Genomic DNA, 22,020 nt, shown 5'->3' on the forward strand with positions numbered 1-22,020 from the left:
ATGTTTGCTGAGTGGATGAAAACTAAAACCTACATAATCCCGCTTTGTCTCAGTGGAGCTGAAAACTACTGGTAAAGACTGTAAATGGCTCCTCGTTTTCATAAGCAGCACAGTGTGAAACCTGTCAAGTTGCTACCACAGCTTTAAGACATCACTATAAACTGATCTTTACTGTAACTCCAAAAGACATCAACTGTAATATTTAGAGGACATAAATAGAAGCCAACTGCTACCAGTTTTTCTAGAATTCCAGTTTCACGGTATTGCTGCTTCTGATTGGTGGCTATTCACTGCATGACTTTCATAGGCATGACTTCTCTCATTCAGATACAGCATGTGCATTGACCACATTTACCCTCCCATATACACCTTCCTCTTCCACCCCATAACACTGATTTGTTTAATATTTTTCAGTATTTTCTATGATCATTAGAATATCAACATTCTTTAGCCTGGTGTCATGGGCCCTTATTTGGGCAGGAGAGATCTGCTCAGTTCCCTTGGTGAAGCAGGCAATCGCTAATGACAGGGAAGATAAACATGAAGGGCCCTTCTCTTGAGACTCAGACCCTTACAGAGCAGTTTGCAGGAACTTCTAACCCAAACACATCCAAGGAATATCAACCAAGTCTGAGGCTTACCCACTGCAGCCTTTGAGACGAGCTCTCAAACAGCTAGAAGGAAGGTTTTCCTTCTACAAATACCACCACTTTGGCCAGCTATCACTGCCAAAAAAAGTTCCATTTCTAAGCTTTGGAGATCTTAGTATCACTTATGAAAAAAGCTCCCCTTAATGCTAAGGAAAAATATGCATAATCGTACGAGGGCTGTAGACAAAGAATCCCTATCTCCTCTACTGTCCGAGCTATGGTAGCCTCTCAGAACTGGGGCCTTTTTCAGACTGTTAAATGGCACTACCAAGAGGGATTACGAAAGCCTTACCAGAGAAGTCTGCAGTAGAGCCCTTTGACTCTCCCATAATGCCTGGCACAGTTCTTTTTCCACAATTAGCCTTCCCGGTACACAATAAGCTACTGTGGGTTACCAACTGTGTAATGTTTTATTCAGCTAGTTTGTGGATGCTGTAAACAGGGTCGGCGAGACAGAAAATGCAGTTAACAGTTCCTAAACTCCCAAAAGCAGAAGCAAAGTTCAGAGCATAAACTCAAGATCCTGGCAATGCCTTCTTTCAGATCACTTAATTATTAGTAATACATACTGAAATCAAATGCCCCAGGCCTGGCAACAAGAATGCATCAGAAAAGCAATTTCAAATTTTGATCTCTGATTTATGGAATTGCCCTATTTATGGAAAGCAGATATGTACAATAATCTCTCTCTTCCCTTCTTCTTCTTCCTTTTATCACACACACACACACACACACACACACACACACACACACACAAATCCACTCTATATGATCACTTCACAGCCTAAGATATTAAGGCAGGCTTTTCTGTCTGCATACATAGGCTTAATCAGGGCTACCTATTCCTCATTGCAAGAGCTTAAAAACAGAGGAAAACCCCAAACGCTAGTGAAACAGTAATGTATATCAACATGTAAGTTCATCCTTACATGCACATCTAACCCTTCCGGGATTTACAGTCTTCCAGTGGAAACTGTTCATTACACAGAACTTTCTAGAAGGTGGCTGTTCTGGTACTCTAGCTACTGGCCAGTCCCACGTGTTCATCCTCTGATTATTTCACTATTTTCATGAGAAGAGATGAACCTGAAGAACACCCACCTATGGCTTGTTCAACATATTAAACATAGGAAGCCATCTTAAATGTATGCCTATTACTTTTATATCAGAAGAGAAAACCAATAATGTTAACATGTACCATTATTTGATTAATTGACAAAGTTTAATGAGTTGTCTTCTTCAACCACTTTCCATTTAATTTGTCGTTTTTAAAGAAGTGTTTGCTTTACCATAACTTAATTATTTATAACACACACTGAAAGCAAATGCCCCAGGCCTGGCAGCAAGAGTATGAGTCAGAAAAGCTGACTTTTAAATGTTAGTAAATTACATTTTAAATGTAAATTATGGGTTAGTTTGTGGGCAAAATAAATTGTCGAGTGATGGTTTCTTCTGCAAGGAAGTGGGTGACATCTAAGAGTCCTACAAACTTGGGAGTTTCCAGTCTCACATTTGTGGCAGCCTCGGTATTATTCACAAAGGATCAGGGGAGGAGGCAGGACCTGACCAGGGGCACAGACTCCATCCACCAAGTCCACTGAGGGCGTCCTCTGAGATGTCTGGCCATTCTCTCTGAACGTTAGTTATGCCAGTACCAAGTGAAGCTCTTGGATGGTGTGGCCTCTGCTCCTTTCTAATTTCTAACTTCCACCCAATTCTAGTTTCTTCATGAATAGTGACACAAATTCCATTTATGGATATTCTGAGTCAGGAGAGGATTTTGGAGTGCTGCAAGTTAGTTGCTCAGAGCATAATCTAAGAAGTGATGTGTGATTAATTCCAAACCTACGTTTCACTTAAATTTTCCTGTGGATAATATATATATATATATATATATATATATATATATATATATATATTGATTAATTTAAAATGTAAGATATCATGCAGAATAAAGATTTTTATTTGGTTAGCATGACATACCAAATACATGGTTGACCTCGCACATATACCAAAAAAAAACAAAAAACAAAAAACACCTAAATCCTAAATTAATGTTTAATCCAATTGGTAGTTTTTTTCTAAACTATTTAAAGGTAACACAAACCTCTAAGATTTCAAATTATAATTAGTTATTTCAGTAAACATGGGCCATATGATATATTTAATGTTAATGAGCAAAGTATGAAAAATAGGCGCCCTGAGTGCAAGAACGTGTCCCTTTGCACAAATGTCCCCAAATATTTCTTACATTAGCATGAAATCAATCACTAGGGATATATATTGTATATCTGGAGTATCACTGTAGACAGTTTTCCTACTGTAAGTCAACACTGAAAATGTGTGTGCTCTAAGCCTCTTGGTAGTTCCCTCTTTATTTTTTGTAAATGACTAGATGAATGTAATTCATTTACCATGGCTGTGTTTGTTTCCTCTAAGTTAAAACAGTAATCTCTTCTTGAGAATACTCCATGTGTATTCTCACTGTGACTCTTCAATAAACAAAAGTAACATTATCATCTGACTATCTCCCTATAAGACTGTAATTGAATTTTATCATAATAATTAAAGAGGACTATGAAGTCGTAATTATCAGCAAGAAAATGTATCCAAAAAGGAAGAAATATGTCAAGCGATAACAAGATTATTACTTCTGACCTTGGCGCTATCACTCCTGAACCAAGCAGGCTTAGAAAGGCCCCTGAGCCTGTCAGAGTGCCTTCCCTATCCTCCTATGCATTCCTACATGAGACAGAAACCCTGCCCAATCCTGGGGCGAACAAAGAGAAGAAAGCTCACCCAATTGTGTTCAGGTTTTCATCAACCTACCATGAAGAGAGTCTCAGTGTACACTTGGAATAAGTTAGAATAACAATGTCAACATCAAGATACAAATTATGGCACAACTGCATCACTGATGAACTTTTTCTACAATGTAAAAGCTTTTAAATATTAACGCAAACTTATTTGTGAGCTGAATACCCATGTAAAAAGTAGAAAAATTTAAAAAGATCTTCAAGTTGCTCTACTGCCTTGACTTTTAAGGTTTACAAAACTCTCTGTTGATATGTATTCTTCCAGCAAAAATACACACACTGTTTTATAGTTTGCAGAATTTTCCACACAAAGTTTATAAAAACATCACCACAGAGTGAACAGGAAGTAATTCCAGATTCCAGATAAGAAACTCAAAGGAGAGAAGCATGCACACACACGTGTGTACACGTACACACACACACACACACACACACACACACACACACACACATGTGAACGTACACACAGACATGGAATTAGCTGAGCCAAGCGGACCAGAAGCTCCTTCCTGGCAGGAACAAGTGCAGAAATCTACATATGAACATTTTCTCAAACTCCTCAAAGCCACAAGTGAAGGCCAGGGTTTCAAGAACTCCACAGGCATCATCAAGACCACAGAAATTTGTGTTTAGTTCAAAACTCAACCACATCCTGGAAAGTTCCAGGCCAGCATCGGGTCCCCAAATCCCTTCATTTTCCTGAACAACCACTTCTCTTCTATGATGCCGCCGTCGGGACCCTACATGCTGGGAGTCGTACTCCTGTGGGGCTCAAGAATCTTTAAACCTAGAACTTAAGGATTAGGCCATAACTAAGTTCATCTTAAGAATTCAAGACATTAAAAAAAAAAAAAAGAATTCAAGACATGCTGGATAAATAAACTAAATATAGTCCATCCTAGAGAACATCTACTTCCATTCTGAAAAGCCATTTTTTTTATTAATTACACTTTATTCACTTTGTATCCCCCCCATAAGCTCCTCCCTCCTCCCCTCCCGGTCCCACTCTCCCTCCCCCTTCTTTGCACATGCCCCTCCCCAAGTCCACTGATAGGGGAGGTCCTCCTCTCCTTCCTTCTGATCCTAGTCTATCAGATCATATCAGGAGTGGCTGCATTGTCATCTTCAGTGGCCTGGTAAGGCTGCTCCCCCCTCAGGGGGAGGTGATCAAAGAGCAGGCCATTCAGATTATGTCAGAGGCAGTCCCTCTTCCCATTACTATGGAACCCACTTGGACACTAAAAAAATAAATAAATAAATAAAGAACACACAGGAAAAAAATAATTTTTGTAAAGCCTATTTTAATTTTTAAAACTGTACAAGGCTATATTGCAAATAAAGTTTTCACTTAAATAGCTGGATCAGTGAAGCCCTAAAATATTCTTTATTTGAATGAATAACAAAAACCAAAAAAATTCACATATTTCTTCTATCCGAGAAGTCAAACTGTAGCAATCTGGAGCACAGAGTAGATGGGCAGGGTGGTGCACACCTTTAATCCAAGCACTTGGGAAGCTGAGGCAGGAAGATACCTGACTTTGAGGCCAGTTAAACATATAATCTTATTTTGTTTTTATTTTATTACAGATTTACATAAGTCTATAAAACCTAATATGGTGATATAGTTATATACACCATATCATTGTCAAATTCCTTCATTAGTTGTATTGCTTTGCTTCAAGGGGTCACAGTGTGCCATGGGAAATGTGGGGGCTACACAGAAAGCTCTCAGCAGGCTCTCCCCTGACCCTGTAGGTCCTGGAGACAGAACTCAGGTCCTCAGCTTTAAGCTACTGAGCCATCTCTCACGGGCTCCAAAGACATGTTTTATTGTTTTAATTTTACTAAAGATTCATCCATTTATATTCATGTTTTTCAAAGCCTGCTTTTTAAAAGTCCAGACTCCTATGACTTCTTAAAAAGTACTTCATGACCAAATTACAAAAGTGCAGCATCGATAACAAATGAGTCTACCAGACACTGAGCTACTGGGTTCCCAAATATATGCGCTGTGCTGTGCCCAAAGATGCCTTCCACAGCTTTTCCCAAACCGCTCTGGCTATAAATTCCTATTAAATTTGATTATTACTTTGGAAAAGCCTGGTAATCTATTGGACATAGCTTAGTGAATTTAGGATCAAAATGGTTTTTGGTTTGTTTGTTTGTTTGTTTGTTTTTGGTCCTAATTCTGGCAGGTTTGGGTACAGCAATTCATAGCGTGTATTAGAAACTCCCTATTCAGTTACTATAAAAATTTAAAGCACAAATTTAAAAAACCAAGCTTTAGAAGTCTAATTGTGACAGCAACCTGCATTGCTTTTGTTATTCTGGTTATTAGAGCATTACTTTAATTATTCCAGTTATTACAGTGCTATTTCCCAGGGCACCTGGCAATTTATAAAGTAGGTCTTTAGCCTTATCTAATGATTATCCTCATTAATTCCACTCCAGAATTCACACTACTGTTCCTCAGTCTTTCCTGTTACCTAATCTATAAGGACCCCTTCCAATTTCTTAATGAAGAGTCTGGTTCTAGTAACTCGGCTTCATTAACCGCTGGTTTAGAATACTGTATTTGCAACTGCTACGACTCCATAGTCACTTGGAATAAAGCAAATGAGCCAGGTGACTCTAAGATGAAGAGCATGATGAGGAAATTATTTTATCTATTTTATCATTTCTATACAAAATGCACCTTTTGCTCCATGATCAATAAACAAGGCTGCTGATTCTTTTGCTCAGGTTTCCTTTAACACTAAGTCCCTTGATTATTTAAATCAATAGTCATGCATTTTCAGTGGCACAGCACGATCCTCCTACATACTGATGAGTTTCCAACCTGTAGCTCTACAATGCCATTTGCACCTGCTGTATCTTCCTCACACCCAAGCACAGTGTGTCTAAAGTCTTCATCACTCTAAACCCACTCAGTCCTGTAGTCCCTTCTTTAGTGACTGCACTGCTCTTTTAGTGCTGCCTCAGCAACCCATATAATTCTCTAGGGTATACAACCCTATTACTCCCTTACCTTCATAGAAATCCTCAACTCTAATTCTACCTCCCAAATTTCTCTCTCTCCCTGCATAACCCAGACCTCACGATTCTTGCCAAGACTACAACCTGCTCATAACTCATCCAGGTTTTGGTAATCATTCCTACTCTATGTGCTCATTAAATATATACAAAGTATACAATGATATATCTGAGATGCAAACCAAATGACTTTGTCCTTCCTGTGTTTACAACCCCTTAAAAGAATGAAGCACAATTTTCTAAGCCTTGATCTTCCTATGTCAGAATTTTTCTCCACAGAAACAGGACATTCTGACCTTAAAACACCATTTATATTCCTCCAGACTATTATTATTATTCCAAACCTACATCGCTCCGACACAGGTTGTACCATCCTTATTGAAGAGCCCTTCCTAGCTAGCTGTCCTTGCCAACCTCATTTCTTCCCAGGGAACTCTCTGTACTAGTTTGCCTCTGTTCACTGTGATATAACACTAAGCAAAAGCAGCTTGAGAAGGAAAGGGTTTACTTGGCTTAGTTACGGACCATGAAGGGGAGCCAAGGCAAAAACCTGGAGGGAAGAACTGAAGCAGAGACCACAGAGAAAAGCTGCTCATTGGCTTGTTCCCCGTGGCCACCTCAGCTTGTTTTGTTTCACACAACCCAGGAACACCAGTCCAGGGATGGCACTGCTTCTACCAATGGAGGAAGTGGGCCGTCCTCTTATCAATTATTAGTCAAGAAAATGACACCCCACAGGCCAATCATTTTCTCAACTGAGGTGTCCTCTTCCCAGATGACTCCAGCTTGCAGCAAGTTGACAAAAAAATAACTAGCACCCCCCTGTCACCATATATTTTAATGATCTGGTTATCTGTCCATCTGTGGGTCCTAGCCATCTACTAAATATCTGAGGCAAGAACTACTTAAAGCTGGATGTTTGCTCCAGTACACAAACTCCAATAAATATCTGGATACACACAGAAGAAAAAAAAGTGGTCCTGCAAATTCACACAATTACTAAATTGAGGTAATTAAGAACAAGGGATCTGGGAAAACACATTATGTTCAGGTGCACTGACACAGCAAGACCCCAAATTTTTGTCCCAGAGCAACAAAGGCCAGTGTAAGTTAAGGACATGTCTCCATAATAATACAGGAGTGAGAGAGCACTGCTTACTTCTGCTTATTGTCACACTTTCTCTCTGAGAATGTGAAAGACAAGATCTCTATTTGGATCTTCAAAGCAATTTACTTAAAAAAAAAATCCTGACAGACTTTGTTTCTTTAGCTTAACGCAGGCAGAGGCCACTTGTATGAGTCCTATTTGCTCACAGGGGAACAGCTAAAGCTTGATATTCCTCCTAAACGTCACAGCAAACAGACTGACATAAAGTGAGGACAAATGTGCTAACTTGCGTTCTATTGCTAGGATAAACACCATGACTAAAAGCAACTTGGGCAGGAGTTTATGTAACTGACAGGTTACAGTCCAGCAAAGGGATCCTGGGTAGGAGCCCCAGGTAGGAACCTGGAGGCAGTTACTGAAACAAAGTCAGCAGGTCACGCCACCTGCTTCCCCAACTACCTTTCTTCTGCAACCCAGGACCACCAGCCTAAGGTAGCACCGCCCACAGTGGGCTGCATCCTCCATCAATCATTGATTAAGAACGTGCCCCTGAGACAGACTGTGGAAGGGTAATCTGATGGAGGCATGTTCTCAGTTGAGGGTCTCGCTTGCCAGACGATTCTACTTATGTCAAGTTAAAAAAAATTAAAAAAAAAAAAAAACACCAACTAGCATAATGAATAACTTGGACCCAATTCCAAACCTGATTATGTAAAAGGTTCTCCTGAATTTATTGTACTAAATAATGCATAGCAGTGACTTCTCTCACAACAAAGTTGACAAGGCCCTGTGGAATTCAGGCAAATAACTTAGAAACACCGAATTTGTATGAATTATTTATTATGAGGCCATTTGTTTCCAACAGCCTTTGGTCTATAACAAACACTAACAGAGAAGTCATCAAAACAGCAGAAAACAACACATCTATCTAAACAAAACAGAGAGGAAGCAATAACATTTCTGAATTAACAAATGCTGTGCTTTGTGCTTGAAAAACGCTTAACTGTCCATAATTGTTAATTTAACATTCTTTGCTTTCTCTCTGATCCTCCACAATTCTTTTTTCTTTACACACTATAGTTTACTATAACGCATAAAGTAGCTGTAAATCATTTTCATCAATTCAATGGATGCTCCTAAAATCTAGATGAAGAAACAGGCCCTAGCCAAAAAGCTAGAACTCCAGAGCTTCGGCTACTCTTTCCAGTGAACACTGTCATTAACCCTGGCCCAGGCCCTGATGGCATTCTTAGGACCTGAGTCACAACAACCATTTAAAGAATAATTAGGTTAGTAGGACATAATCAAAGTTTAACCAAACAAAATGCCAGTTTGTTACTTTTCTTCTACCAAACTTCAAGCTTTTTTTGTTTATCCCACAACATGCAAAACATTTTTCTAAGGCATAATAATTACAGCTTTTTATTTGTTCTTTTTTAAACACTAAGCATGTTCAGTATGCAAATTAAGATTAAAAGAGAAAACGTGAAGTATTGAGGCCAAGTGAAGACTTCTAAGAAACTGCAAATTAGGAAAAACACAAGTAGATAAGACACTGAGCCCTTTATTACACAAACTACACTTTTAAAAGCAACATTTTAAAATCTGTGTGCGTGTGTGTGTGTGTGTGTGTGTGTCCGCGTGCACTTTCCCTGGAGACCACATGAGGGCCTCAGCTCTCCCGGAGATAGAGTTACTGGCTACCCATAAACCTTATGACCCTCTGAGCATCTCTTGATCTCCACAGCCAAAACTTTTAACCTATTTATAAAGAAAGTCATGGTCATGCAGGACATTTTAAATTTTACTTTCTGAGATAATAAAAGCAATTGTCCTCATATCATTCTTTATACCTCAGAACTGAGCTATTCTTTGAATAGATGGTTAAAAGTTAACTTGGGAGCGGATAAGCCTGCTTCCTTGGCAAACTCTGACAAATTATTCTAATCCTAACCTCCATCATCTTGCAGTTGTCCTCTTACTCTTCTGGGCAAAGACCAGAAAACACCACCAAACTGTGAGGGTATGTCTTTAGCACACAAGCATACATATATAAAATGCATTTTCTCCAGAACATTCATTTGTAAAAACCCTGGTGTATGAAGACATTATTTAATAGGCAATATTAGGAACAACAAACATGATGTTCTTGTGGTGAACATTAAAGACTGGGAAGAAGTCAAATCAAAACTTGAAAATCTTGCTGTAGCAGAACACTGTTTAATTTTTTTTATTTTATTTTAAATTTACATTTTTTTATAATTTCATACCTGAGTACATTATTTACACCATTTCCACCCTTCAAACTAGTCTATGTGTCCCGCATACCCTCTAAAATTTCTATTTACTTTTACTATTGTTCCATACACGTATATATACACAAATGTACACACACAGTCTGCCTAGTCCACTTAGGGTGTTGGTCTTGTATGTATATGCTTAGGGCTGACCATTTGGGACTGGATAAGCTATCAGGTGGCTCTGTTGAAGACCTGTTCAGACATTCAAAATGGAATTACATAACTGATACCCAATTAAATCATTACCTGAGATTTCTGAATCTATGAAAATCCATTATTCTGATTATAGAATGATGAAATATTAGAAAGATGGCATAATCCAAGAGTTTAAAAACAAAGATTTATTAAGAATAGAAATGACTAAAGTGAACAGATTAATTTAAATTGAAAAAAGAATACAAATGACATTATTCAGGTGCATAAAAGTACCTTACCTTATACAATACACAGAAGTTAGTCAACAAATCATCACTTAGCTGTCCCTATCATCCATGACTGACTGACCTTTTAATAAACGGTCCTTCTAAAGGAGCTCCGATAAAAAGGACATCTTCTCTCCATGTGATCCATCACTGCCCCCAGTGATGCCAAAACCAGCTCACTCTTGACCACACCCTCTGCCAAGCTTGGAAGGCTTCCAAATAACTGCCAACTACTGTCACCTAGATATCAGCTATCCAACAAACACCCTGAAGGAGAAGCATCTTCCTCCACACACATAAAGAACCTTTAGTTTATTTGTAACATGTTTAAAAAAATCAGCTTCCAGTCAAATAAACCTAACCTGTGTCCTATTTTAACCTATGGCCTAATTCTGGGACATCACTCACTGCAATCTTTCTTACTCGTGCTGCTAATGTGTCTGATCACCAGACCAGCTAGCCTCTCGACCCCATACCCTCCCTCACAGCAAAGTCTGACACACCTGTTCCTAGTTCCTCCTCACCCACCTTCCCTGCAAGGGCCCTCAAAGCCCTGACAGCGGCACTCACAGACCAGACCTTCACCTGTTTCACAGTGCACACCCTCCTTCCCATCTTGCTATGTGGGCCTGCCTTGCAAAAGCATGTGCCTGGTACCCATTCCAGCCTTCCCTGACCAGTTACTCAACTGTTCTGGACATTTGGTTCTCACTGCTAGGACCTGCCCAAACCCTATGCTTCTTATTCTCTCTGGGAAGCAGGCATCTGCCATTCCTTGAATGGCCAGTTCTGACAAGAATGGTATGAGGCCATTTAGGGAACACAAAGGTATACAGGACATGACTCACACCTTCTGAAAACTGATATTCCAGGAAAGACAGTAGGACAAGCATATGGATGATGAGAAAGCACTCTCTAGGCTTGGAGGCAGAAGCAGAGGAACAGACACCCCTTTATAATTCTCTGTATAATATTGAGCAGAGATTTAAAAGATGAAGACGACTTTAGTAACTGCAATAGAATAGCTGAGGTGTGGACAGCAGCATAAAAATAGTGAGAGAAGCATAAAGACAGAGCAAAGGGGAGGAAAAGTATAGGTCATTTTATCCAAAAAAGTATAAGTTGTCAGGTGTGATTAAAACAGGGAGCATAGAAATAAATCTAAGGAAATAGGTTAGTATATATAGAAACATATATTTCCCACTTCAAATAGGTGAGCCCACCAATACTATAGAAAGCTAATGGTTAATTTACTCTCATATTCTATGCATAAGGCTGGAGTATAAAAAGCAGAAAGCTGGAAATTTGCTTCGATCTGGAACATAATCCTGCAGACAAAATATGCAGTCTAAATATGACAGTGGGGACCCCACGTGAAGAATCATCATGGAATTTTGGCAAATACGCTTGGCATTGGTAGAAGAGGAACAGGCTCTTTTTGCCATGGGTTAGTTAAGATCTCTGTCCTTCTATAAACAATCAATAAATGCAGATGTTACCTAGCAGAGCTTTTATATCTAAAATTAATAATCAAGTGTGTGTAAATCTCAATGTTTTTTGTCACCTTAATTCTTAACTAGAGGAATGCTAGCAAAGTAAGACAAATACCACATGCCTACAATTTTATAGTAACTCTGAATAATCCGAATGATTGAACAGCACAGACACAGACCTATCTTCCTTTCTCATATTGTCTCCGTCATTCTCTCCCTCTTAATGGTATCTTCTTTTCTTCCTACTTTACACCAACGATTCTATTTCTGTACCCATCCCTCCCAAATGCCACTGCTGACTGGGATTTTCTTTCTCGCTTCCTGTTATGGCCCTTTTCTTAAATGTCATCAGTTCTGTTCACTTTCAGCTACCCACCAGCAAGCTCTAAATTTCTCCAGGAAGGGAAGACTAAAGGAAAAAAATGAGGAAAAACAAGAAACAAAGGCAAGGTGATCACAGAACCACCTTACAGAGGCCGGGAGGCTGCAGAGGTAACGCAGTCTGTCTCTGGCAAACAGGGTTCCAGGAAGGTTCACCCTGATTTGAAACTGACTTTAGCCCCAAACTCTGTGCTATGCAAAACACCCTGCAAAGTTTTCAAGACAGGAAATGTGGAACTTCTAACAAGCTGAGCATGTTACCGACCTTATGGAGAGACCTAGGAACTAGGCCTCACCCAGTGAAAGACCATGTTCCACAAGACAGATGTGTTGGTACTCTGTAACTGTGCTCGGTCCTGCATCTCTCAGCTCGGCCTCTTCACCCATACCTGAATCAGTACCAACTCTATCAATGCTTTCCCCAGGACCAGGCAGGGAACTGAGCTCCATGGCTATTCAGGTAGCTTGTACTGTCAAACCCCGCATCTGGCACTTGAAAAAAAAAAAAAAAAAGATAAATGAACCTGGACTTAGTCTTCTGAAAAAGCATCAAGAAAAAGGGGGTGGGGAATAGCCATAAACAAAAAGGAGCTATAGTGTTCATAAAGTATAAACCGAAATCACTTACAGCAGCTTTAAAATGACCAAACAGGAGTCCTTAGACAAAGAATCCTTTGTATGAAAAGGCCTGTTTCTTCCAACTGGGAGGGAAGTCTGAAGGCACTCAAGTACCAGTCATATGTTATCAAAGCACCCAGTGGAAATAAGGCGGTCATGGAAAAAGGTGGGGGGGGAGCATGCTACTCATCCCAATGTTCTTAAATGCTTTCCAGCATGGCCAGACATTCAAGACTCCTGTGTGATGAGGTGGGGGAGTGCAGGGAGAGAGATCTCCAGCCTTCAGAGCTACAGGCAAAACCTTGATGAGGCAAAGCAAAGGAAGTTTGCTCTTATGCAAAAAAAAGAACAAGGCGACTTGGGAGCAAGGGAAGTGGTAAGCTTTCACACTGAGCTACAACACTGGAACAATGCCAAAAAAACAGCAGTGCAACACACAGCATGAGCAGCTCACTGGCAAGGGGTTGGGAGGCAGCTAGAGCTGACACGTTTGCTATTTTCTTTCCCCTTATCTGAAATGGAATGTTTCTCCGCTTTGCTCGGTTGTTACTTAGAAAATATCTGTCTTCTTTACTTAGTAATTTATAGAGTGATTTCAAAACACTCATCCATATTTGGAGCTAAGACGTTTACATACGCTGGGAAAGTCTGATTGCTAGAAGAAAGCTAAGCCAAGATGTTGTGATACTCTTGATAGAATTAAGGCCTACAATAGGAAAGAATTCTCATTATAATGAAAAGAAAAAGATGTTACAACGGAGCATTTTCTGGCGGTGGTGTGAGGGACCTCTGCTTGAGAACCATCTGAAGGATGTCCTGCAAACACAAGTTTCCAACATAGAACAATCTTTCCAACACCAAAGCTCGCAATCAACAAATCAGAATTTCTTAGACAGGCACTCTGGGGACCACAGCTTCAGAAAGCAGTTCTGAAAAGCCATACAAACTTTTCAATACATAAAATGTTTTCCATATACAAATGGATAAACCTATTTAAAGGAACCACGAAATCCCCTAGGGTTGATCTGATCCATTTCTATTTGACAAGAAGAACAGTTACCACAAGGGAAACAAATACAATAAATAAACACAACTCAACTTCTAAGAGCAAATCACTGACTAAAAAGGTAAAAGGAAACTGAGGCACCATTTGGTGTCTGAACATAGTAAGAAAAGAAGAAACTGGAGGAAGAAAGTACGAGTGGTTTTACAAAGCTTTCAATTTCCTAAGCAATGATGTGTGACTTTTACTAATAAAGGTATCTGATCTCTGTGGAAATGACTGACTAGAAAACCTGTGACTACCCAGGAACATTGACTTTTCCTGTTCTACTTACGACTAAGTAAAGATTCCTCCCTAGGACAAGCCTCTCCCTAGGCCTGGCCATTTCTTCTCCTTTAAGTCTATTTCAAAGTACACACAGAACATCAAGCCATAATGTTTCTCTTTTCTTTTTTCTGCAACAGAAATACTTCACAAGGTCACACTTCAGCATTCAGAGATTTGCTGACTGAATACAGTGTTCAAGGTCTTAACACTATATTAAGGTGCTGGAGAAGGGACAGTGTTAAGTGTCTATCAGCAAATCCTTACTGAGCAAACAGGAGCCACCAACAAAACAACAAATTTGCTAATTCAGGAAAAAAAAAAAAAAAAAAACAGTGCGTATCATCAGGAGCCTTTGAAACTCCACAGGTTTCATCACCATCAGAAAACAAAGAGCAAGCGAAAGCCTAAGCTGTCCATCAGGAGACGTGGGTTCCAGTGAGACATAGATGAGCGAGCGCGTATCCTCGGGTTTTAGCTTATTCCCCCATTCAGTGAGAAGCCTAATTTAGACTTCATCAACTTCCTTCTACTTCAGAAAATGCATGATTTAGTAAGTTAGACATCTGCAGTCCCCTTGGGGAAACTACAAGATAATAATGGGAAATAGCTTGGTTCCGGAACATTCCTTTCACTGTTTCAGTAGGATACTATTCCTATTATAATTGTGTAAAACAATGCCTGCCTTTATCTCAGAGATACAGCCCTTCTACAAGCTTAAAAATCTGTCATTATACACCAAAAAACATCAGAAATTTCAAAACACTTCACACAAAGAATCTACGTGAAAAGTATAGATGAAGATACTGTCAGTACATTTTAAGTGCAAGGAAAACTAGAGGTACAGCGTGTTGCAGGTCAGGTCCTCTGAAGAGACCCTGAAAGGACAAAGTGTGAGGCTGTAGACTCGAAGTCTAAGTCACAACGGAGATCGGAGAATGCTGGAGATGCCGGGAAATTAATAATGTCTACAGAGAAAAGCTGAAGGCACTGTGCAGATTTAGCCCCAGAGAAATCACAGTATCTCAAAAGGCAAGTCGGACAAGTGGGACTATCTAAGTCCTCAGGTGCGAAGGGGGTGCCCCCAAGGGCCCCAGGTGTTGGATAAGTATCTACAGAATTTGCTGTTTGTTCTCCAGATTTCCCCTGGCGTTTTTCCTTGCTGTGTCCCATCCCTCACATTTTGAATGATGCTTATTTTGTGAAGGTATATGACTCAGACTTTTCATTTTACAGGAGTTCACAGCTAAAACTTTGGACATGTAAATAATGCTGAAACTCTTATGACTAAGTTGGACTGAATACATTTCGAGTTGTGAGATAGCCATGAACCTATGTGAGTCACAGCAGAATATCAGGCCTTAAAGGTGAAAAGTTCCCCCACAGGCTCATGTGTTTAAACACTCCATCTCCAGTCGGTGGTGAGGTTTTGGCAGACTATAGATCCTTTGTGAAAACAAGTCTAGCTAATAGAGACATACCATTCGCAGAGGAAGAGTGCCTTGAGAGTTTAGGCCTGACCCTGCTTCTGGCCCCTCCTCTCTTTCCGGCACCACTAAGCTATGAACAAGTTGTCTCACACATTTCTGCCAACCATGGTCAAGTCTCTCCCGTCACCTTGACTCCTCTGACACTAAGGATGGCGCCCGCTTAAACTGTGAGCAAAAAATAAACCTTTCTGGTTAAAAAAAGAAAAAAAAAAAAAAGAAAAAAAAACAGAAGTAAAGACATAGCCATTAGTATGTCCTTCAATGAGAAGACACAGATGTAGACATACAGAGATGCTACCATGCGACAGAGGCAGATTTGCGTGATACATTTATTAACCAAGTAATAAAGTCTCCACCAATACTGGAAAGTTAAAGAAAAGAAAAAGAAATACACACAGCACACCTTCCCGAACCTTCAAAGACAAATTTGATCTCTAATATGCATCCTTTAGAACTGGAACCAAATCTGTCCAGGTTGTTCTATGATGCCAGATGGTGCTACGTTATAGCAGACCTAAGAAACCCAGTGTAGTATCCTGGGGCTCACTGATTCCCCTTCTATGATGGGGATGGCTAAGGTTTGGTTCTGGGGAAACTAGAGTAGCAACTTCCTCCTTATTGCAGCTTCACTTTAAAAAAAATTAATCATTAAAATACTATCTCAAATGTGCAAAACATTAAATTATAAATATGAAAATCACAGGGCAAAGGGAAAGGAAAATTCAGGCAAAGGAAAGAAAGGTGCAACTGAGGAACAGTGAAACATCTGACAAGGTGGGGCCAAACATCACAAGACTTTGTCCCGCTTCCCTCACCAGAAGGCTCTGTGATTAGAGAAACGGATGAAATGAAACCACCACTCACTGAACCGAACCGACGGTTCTGCACTCACAAAGATGTTTTCGTTTACTATTCAAAGCACGCTGGTGTGAGCCGGAAACAAGAGTCTGAAAAAAACTAAAACTACTCAACAAGGGTGGTAAAAAAGGGAAACAAACCTAGAGCATTGTGCCTGGCCTTTTCCACATCGCTATTTTTAAACACAGCAAGAAAAAAAAAATTCACATGTAGAAGGGTCAGAAGATGCTACCTGAAGCTGAAGGCAACTGGCCACGAGCTCTGAAATGCCCGTTGTTTCCTCTTGGCCTTCCTGAGGACTTGCAGAGTTAAAACTCCCATACAACCGAGGTCTACTCCTAGCCAGGGCGAAAAAATTCTGTGTGATTTGCAAGGTGTTTCATTTTCCATCGCATTCCACTGCTTCTCAGGAGCTGCACCCCAGCCAGCCCAAAATTCATTCTTAGACTAAAAGGAGGCCCTCTTTCTCCCTGTGGCACACGTTCCTTGACAACAGGCTCTTTCCAGTTATTTATTGTTTTCTTTTTTTACTAGTCCACTTTTTTTTCTGTTGTTTTGTTTTGTTTTGTTTTGTCTTGTTTTTGGGGGGTGAGTCTGTTGCATTGGTGTAGTTGTTGTTTGAGATATTATGTAATCCAACCTGCACTGGAACTTCCAATACTCCCCCTCAGCTTACCCTGTCTAGGATTACAGACGTGTGGAACCATTCTCAGTTTTCCACGTCTTTAAAGAAGAAATAAAAATAAATAAGCAAATAAAAATTAAAGGTTCACTAACTCACACATGCCCAAAATTTTCTGTAATGGTGACAGCCACGTCAGCAAGCTAAAATGAAAACTAATGAATGAAACATAGCAAGATCCACTCCTCTTAGGAGTATCACTAGTTTAAAAGCAGATAAATGACTGGCATCAGATTCTACCGTAGTCTCCTGAGGAGGAAGCAGGAGATAGCGCACACGCACACATGCCTTCATTATCTCAAGATGGGTCTGGGGGGCCACCAAGGGCAGAGGGTGTCTAAAGCCAACCGTAGAGACAGAACTCCATTCCCTCTCCAGGCTATTATGAGAATTAGCCCCCTTCTTCTCGCAGATTATTTTCTCTAGTAAATCTTCTCTACATCTGTCCTAATAAGTAAATACTTTTATGCCCCTATCCTTCACAGCAGGACACCAACCTAAGTGACTTGCATGTTTAGTAACACCAATAAGCAAAATTTAGGGATGCACAGTAGACATTATACACGATTTCTAAGAATAAAAACTTGACAGTGTACTGTTGTTGGGCTCTCAATGTCTTAGAATTCGTGTGTAGGGCTTTGATGTTCTTTTCTATATAAGTAAAGTTTTATTAGAGCACAGCTACAGCCACATGTGTGGGTATTGTTTGTGGCTGTAGAAGCAGCAGCTCCAGCAGATAATACAGCCCACAAAGCCAAAAATACTTACTACGAGATTTTTTAGAGTTTGTGAACCTATCTGTATAAAAGGCAGACTGGAGTTTAAAAGTAGCCCTTAACTACTGCCCACACAAGAGCTGTGGCAACACACAAAAATGGCCACTTCCACTAAGTCACAGAAAACACACACCTGTACATTTTCATAGACCAGGAAGGTTTTCTCATGTTCACGCTGTCTATATAATATTGTGGCTAGCTATTAACTTTAGCACGACTCATCCTATTAGGTCATCATATACACAGTATGACAAAGTATTTTTTAATAAAGGCTGAAAAATCATTTATGCTAAAAAAAAAAAAAACAGAATGTTTCTTAGCATATGGCCTCATTCCCACTGTGTGGCGTGCACACACAAAATCAACTGTAAGTTATTTTCTTTAGAAGGAAAAAATATTTTGAGACGTAGGTAACATCATAGGGATAATCAAACTATCAAATGGCAAATTACTAATCAGTAGAAGTTTTACAGCTCACAGTTGTATAACATTAAAGATTCTAACCAAGAATATTAACTCATGCCTATAATCACAGCCCTTGGGAAGCTGAGGCAGGATTATTCCATGATTTTGAAGGCAGCCTGGGCTGGATACATAGTAAGTTCCAGGCCAGCATAGGCTACAAAGTGAGACCCTATGTCAAGAACAACAAAAATAAATAAATAAATAAATAAATAAATAAATAAATAAATAAATTCTGAACTGTCATTATATTTCACAAATGCACATGCTTGGATATAACTATATAACTAAATGTTATTTTACCTATACTCTCAATGAAATAAAATCGCAAGAGGAAGAAATAAATTGGAACTTTAAAAGAATATTTTACAATGCTGCTAAAAGAAATGTTGCTATATTAGTAGAAATGCAAACAAAGTAATTCAGAGTAAAGAGTAACCATCCAGCCGGTCATCTTGGTGCACTTGGGGAGGTAGAGGCAGACGGATCTCTGTGAGTTCCAGGCTAGCCTGGCCTAAAAGTGAGTCCAGGACAGCCAAGGCTACACAGAGAAACCCTGTCTTGAAACAAAACAAAGAGAGAGAAGAAGGAAGGAAGGAAGGAAGGAAGGAAGGAAGGAAGGAAGGAAGGAAGGAGGGAAGGAGGGAAGGAAGGAAGGAAGGAAGGAAGGAAGGAAGGAAGGAAGGAAGGAAGGAAGGAAGGAAGGAAAGAAAGAGGGAGGGAGGAGACAGTAACCATCCACGCCATTCACACACCTTCAGAACTATATCAAGTTTGCTCCCGTTCTGTAGTTTCGCTTACTAAGTAAAATATCTGCCTACGCAGTAATCAAATATTTGAAAGGAAACAGGTGAAACTGGAAACGGATACCCTGAGCATTCTTACACTAACAAAGTCTATTTCTTTTAAATCACTGGCATTTTTCAGTCAGTGCTGAAGGCTTCGTTTGTGGTAAGCCAGGGCCGAGAGGCACCGACTGCAATCACCAGAAGCCTGGAAGTGAAAGGCGAGTCCTGACAATATGGATCTTAAGAGTGTCACTGCTCTGCCCCTCGGCTTGCGTGACGCTGCGATGCTGGTTTTTAATCTAGTGTGGAAGGGCATGTCAGCGATGCAGCCTCGGCTCTCCTCCTCCGCTAGCGTGGGGCCACCGTACTGGGGGTGTTTTCTCATTTTACTAGGCTGGGGAGAAACTGTTCAAGTGTCCAGCCAAGAAAGCATTTGTGGGAAAGGAATGGCATGAGACAGGTATCATCCAGATAAATAAACTTTAGTAGTTCAGATTACAAAACAGGTCTGTTTGTCTGAAAATGAGGTCCTGACTTTTTAAACCGATGATTGTCTTAACCGTATTAAGATGGCCAAACTGCCATAAATGTGTCTAACGAGTTTTCTTCGGGCAGTTCTTGGTTTTCAGTTTCAGATGATCTCGCGGTAAAGTCCCAGTCAGTCACAGACTATATTTAATCTGCTGACCAGGTTCGTTTCTTATCTACTGTGGCTCCTGTGGAAGCGGTGACTTCAAGCTGAGCCGGAATCTCGAAAGGTAACAAAGGGCGCAGAGGAAACCAGAGCCCCCTGCCTCTATTTTTACGCACTGATTTCACAGGGCTGCGCCTCACCCTGCTTTCCACAGGCCCACATCCTCGGAGAAACTTGGCCTGGCTCTCCCAGGGCAAGGCAGCGGTAGGAAGTAGCCGCCCTCCGGAGCCGGGGCCGGGTGTCCTCGCCGTTCATTGGCCGCGGTGGCTGTCAGTGCCCCGAAGGGCGGGGACGCCCACCTCCGAGCGGAATCGGAGGACTGCGTGCTCTCTAGGTCCAGATTCCCCCTCCACTCCGCCCCAGGGTTCCTTCTCCTTCTCTGCGAGCCCTCCTCTCAGCATCCACCTTCCTGAACTGTCTAAGAAGCAGTTTTTCCAAACGTCCAACATCCCCCCAAGGCCAAAGCAGAGGATGTAACAGTTTGGGATGTAAAACAGATTAAGGACCTGATCCCGCGGAGTGGAGCAGAGGGCTGTGAAGATGAAATAGCTGCTTAGGTTGCAAGCCAGCTAAATCAAGTGCACTGTCCGTCACGAAGCAGTGCAGCCATGAACCCGGGCAAGAAATGCCACGAAGCAATGCAGGCTGTATTTCTTATTCAGCGTTTTCAGAATTTGCCCAGTTGTCCCAAAGATACTATCCATTTTTGAGCGTGGGTACTAAGCCCCTCTTGGACTACATTAACATCCTATCGTCCAGAAGAGAGGAGATTTATAATATATACATTCTGAATGTTATCCTGTAATTCGCCCTACCAAGCACACGGTCATGAGCGGCTGTAGGCAACGTGCCTCCTGAGAACTGCAGATTCCTTGGAGGAGAAACTAAAGGGTGGTCCCAATAATGCTCTATAAACTACGGGTATCTGGTTGTTTTTAATAACAACCTTTAGGAGTAGTAATCTCAAAGAGGAAAAAAAAATAGTCATTCCATCTCTATACTGTTTTCTCTATGTTCAGCTCCATCACCAGAATTGTAAAGGGCACAAAATCTTACTCTAAAGTAAATATATTCCTAGTATTTAGCCCGGGCAAAGACCTAGGCTACAGGAGCTCAGTGCGAGCAACAATAAACGCATCCTCTAAGGGTCTTCCAAGGTCTCCAACACCAGACGGAGGCGGCTGGCATTGCTCAGCAGCATCCCCCACTGCCTCTCTAACTCCACGCTGGCCCCGTTTGTGACTCAGCTCATACTCTGCTGCAACCCAGGCCTGGATCGGGGTCGGTCCGTTACGGACACGGCTACCCCTCCACTCAGGACTCCCAGGGTCTGTGAACTTCACTTTTCTAAACTGAGCTGCAGCCGAACCGGTGGAGCCAATCCGCGAGCGGTAAATAGCCACCGTAGCCAATGAGCTAGGCCCGGAGGCGGGTCTTCGCGGGAGTTCCTCCTGTCCCAGCCCGGAGACCTGTTGCCGCCGCCGCCACCTCGGTGGAGCGTCCCCGGGGTCCGGGCGCCCCGGGCACCGAGCTCCCGCAGCCAGGGGCTTGCAACGCCCTCCGCCAGCTGCGCGCGGCCCGGCCCGACCTCGGAGGCACGCAAGCCCCAGGCCCCACGCGGCCCGCCCGCTCCCGCACCGGCCCCACCCGGCCGGGCCGTGCAGACTCACCGGGACGCCGGAGCAGCTCGGCGCACGCGGGCTGCGGGCTGCGGGATCCCGGGCCGATCGCCTGTGCCCGCGCCGGCTCCCACCCCGCTCGGCCGGCGCTTCCCACTGCGAGCCTAGCGGCGGCCCATCCTCCCGGCTCCGCTCCTCCTCCCGCGGCCGCGGCTGTCAGGAGGGTAAACATCCCGGCATCCCCGAGGAGAGGGCGGGCCGCCGCAGGCCCCTCCCCGCGCCCGCACCCTGCTCGCGAGCCCACGCCGCCACTTTCCAGAGAACTGGGGTGCGCCTCGCCCACGGTAGTCGGCCGCTGCCCCCGATCTCCGAGTTTCGATCCCACTCTCTGCTACCAAGTGCTTTAAGCTGCCTCTACACCTTGTCCGTGCAGGGAACCGAGAGTTTTCCCGGAGTCTGGTTAGGCAAGTCGTGACTTTAGGGTCCCCGCATTGGGAATGCCT

General features: G+C 41.9%; 1 protein-coding gene across 3 annotated transcripts in view; it reads right to left on the minus strand.

The window, feature by feature from the left end:
* The window catches only part of Nek7 (NIMA related kinase 7), a 126,800-nt gene extending 105,074 nt beyond the window's left edge, over positions 1-21,726 (minus strand). For 2 of the 3 annotated variants that reach the window (XM_060364383.1, XM_021664359.2), the window contains exon 1: positions 21,569-21,725. The gene's annotated coding sequence lies outside the window, so the exon portion shown is untranslated. Of the gene's footprint in view, positions 1-21,568 lie in introns of all 3 variants that reach the window. The other variant, XM_060364384.1, reaches the window with a different exon arrangement.
* Between the last annotated feature and the right edge of the window lie 294 nt (positions 21,727-22,020).

This window comes from Meriones unguiculatus, chromosome 11, assembly GCF_030254825.1.
Source record: "Meriones unguiculatus strain TT.TT164.6M chromosome 11, Bangor_MerUng_6.1, whole genome shotgun sequence".
Lineage (NCBI taxonomy): Eukaryota > Metazoa > Chordata > Mammalia > Rodentia > Muridae > Meriones > Meriones unguiculatus.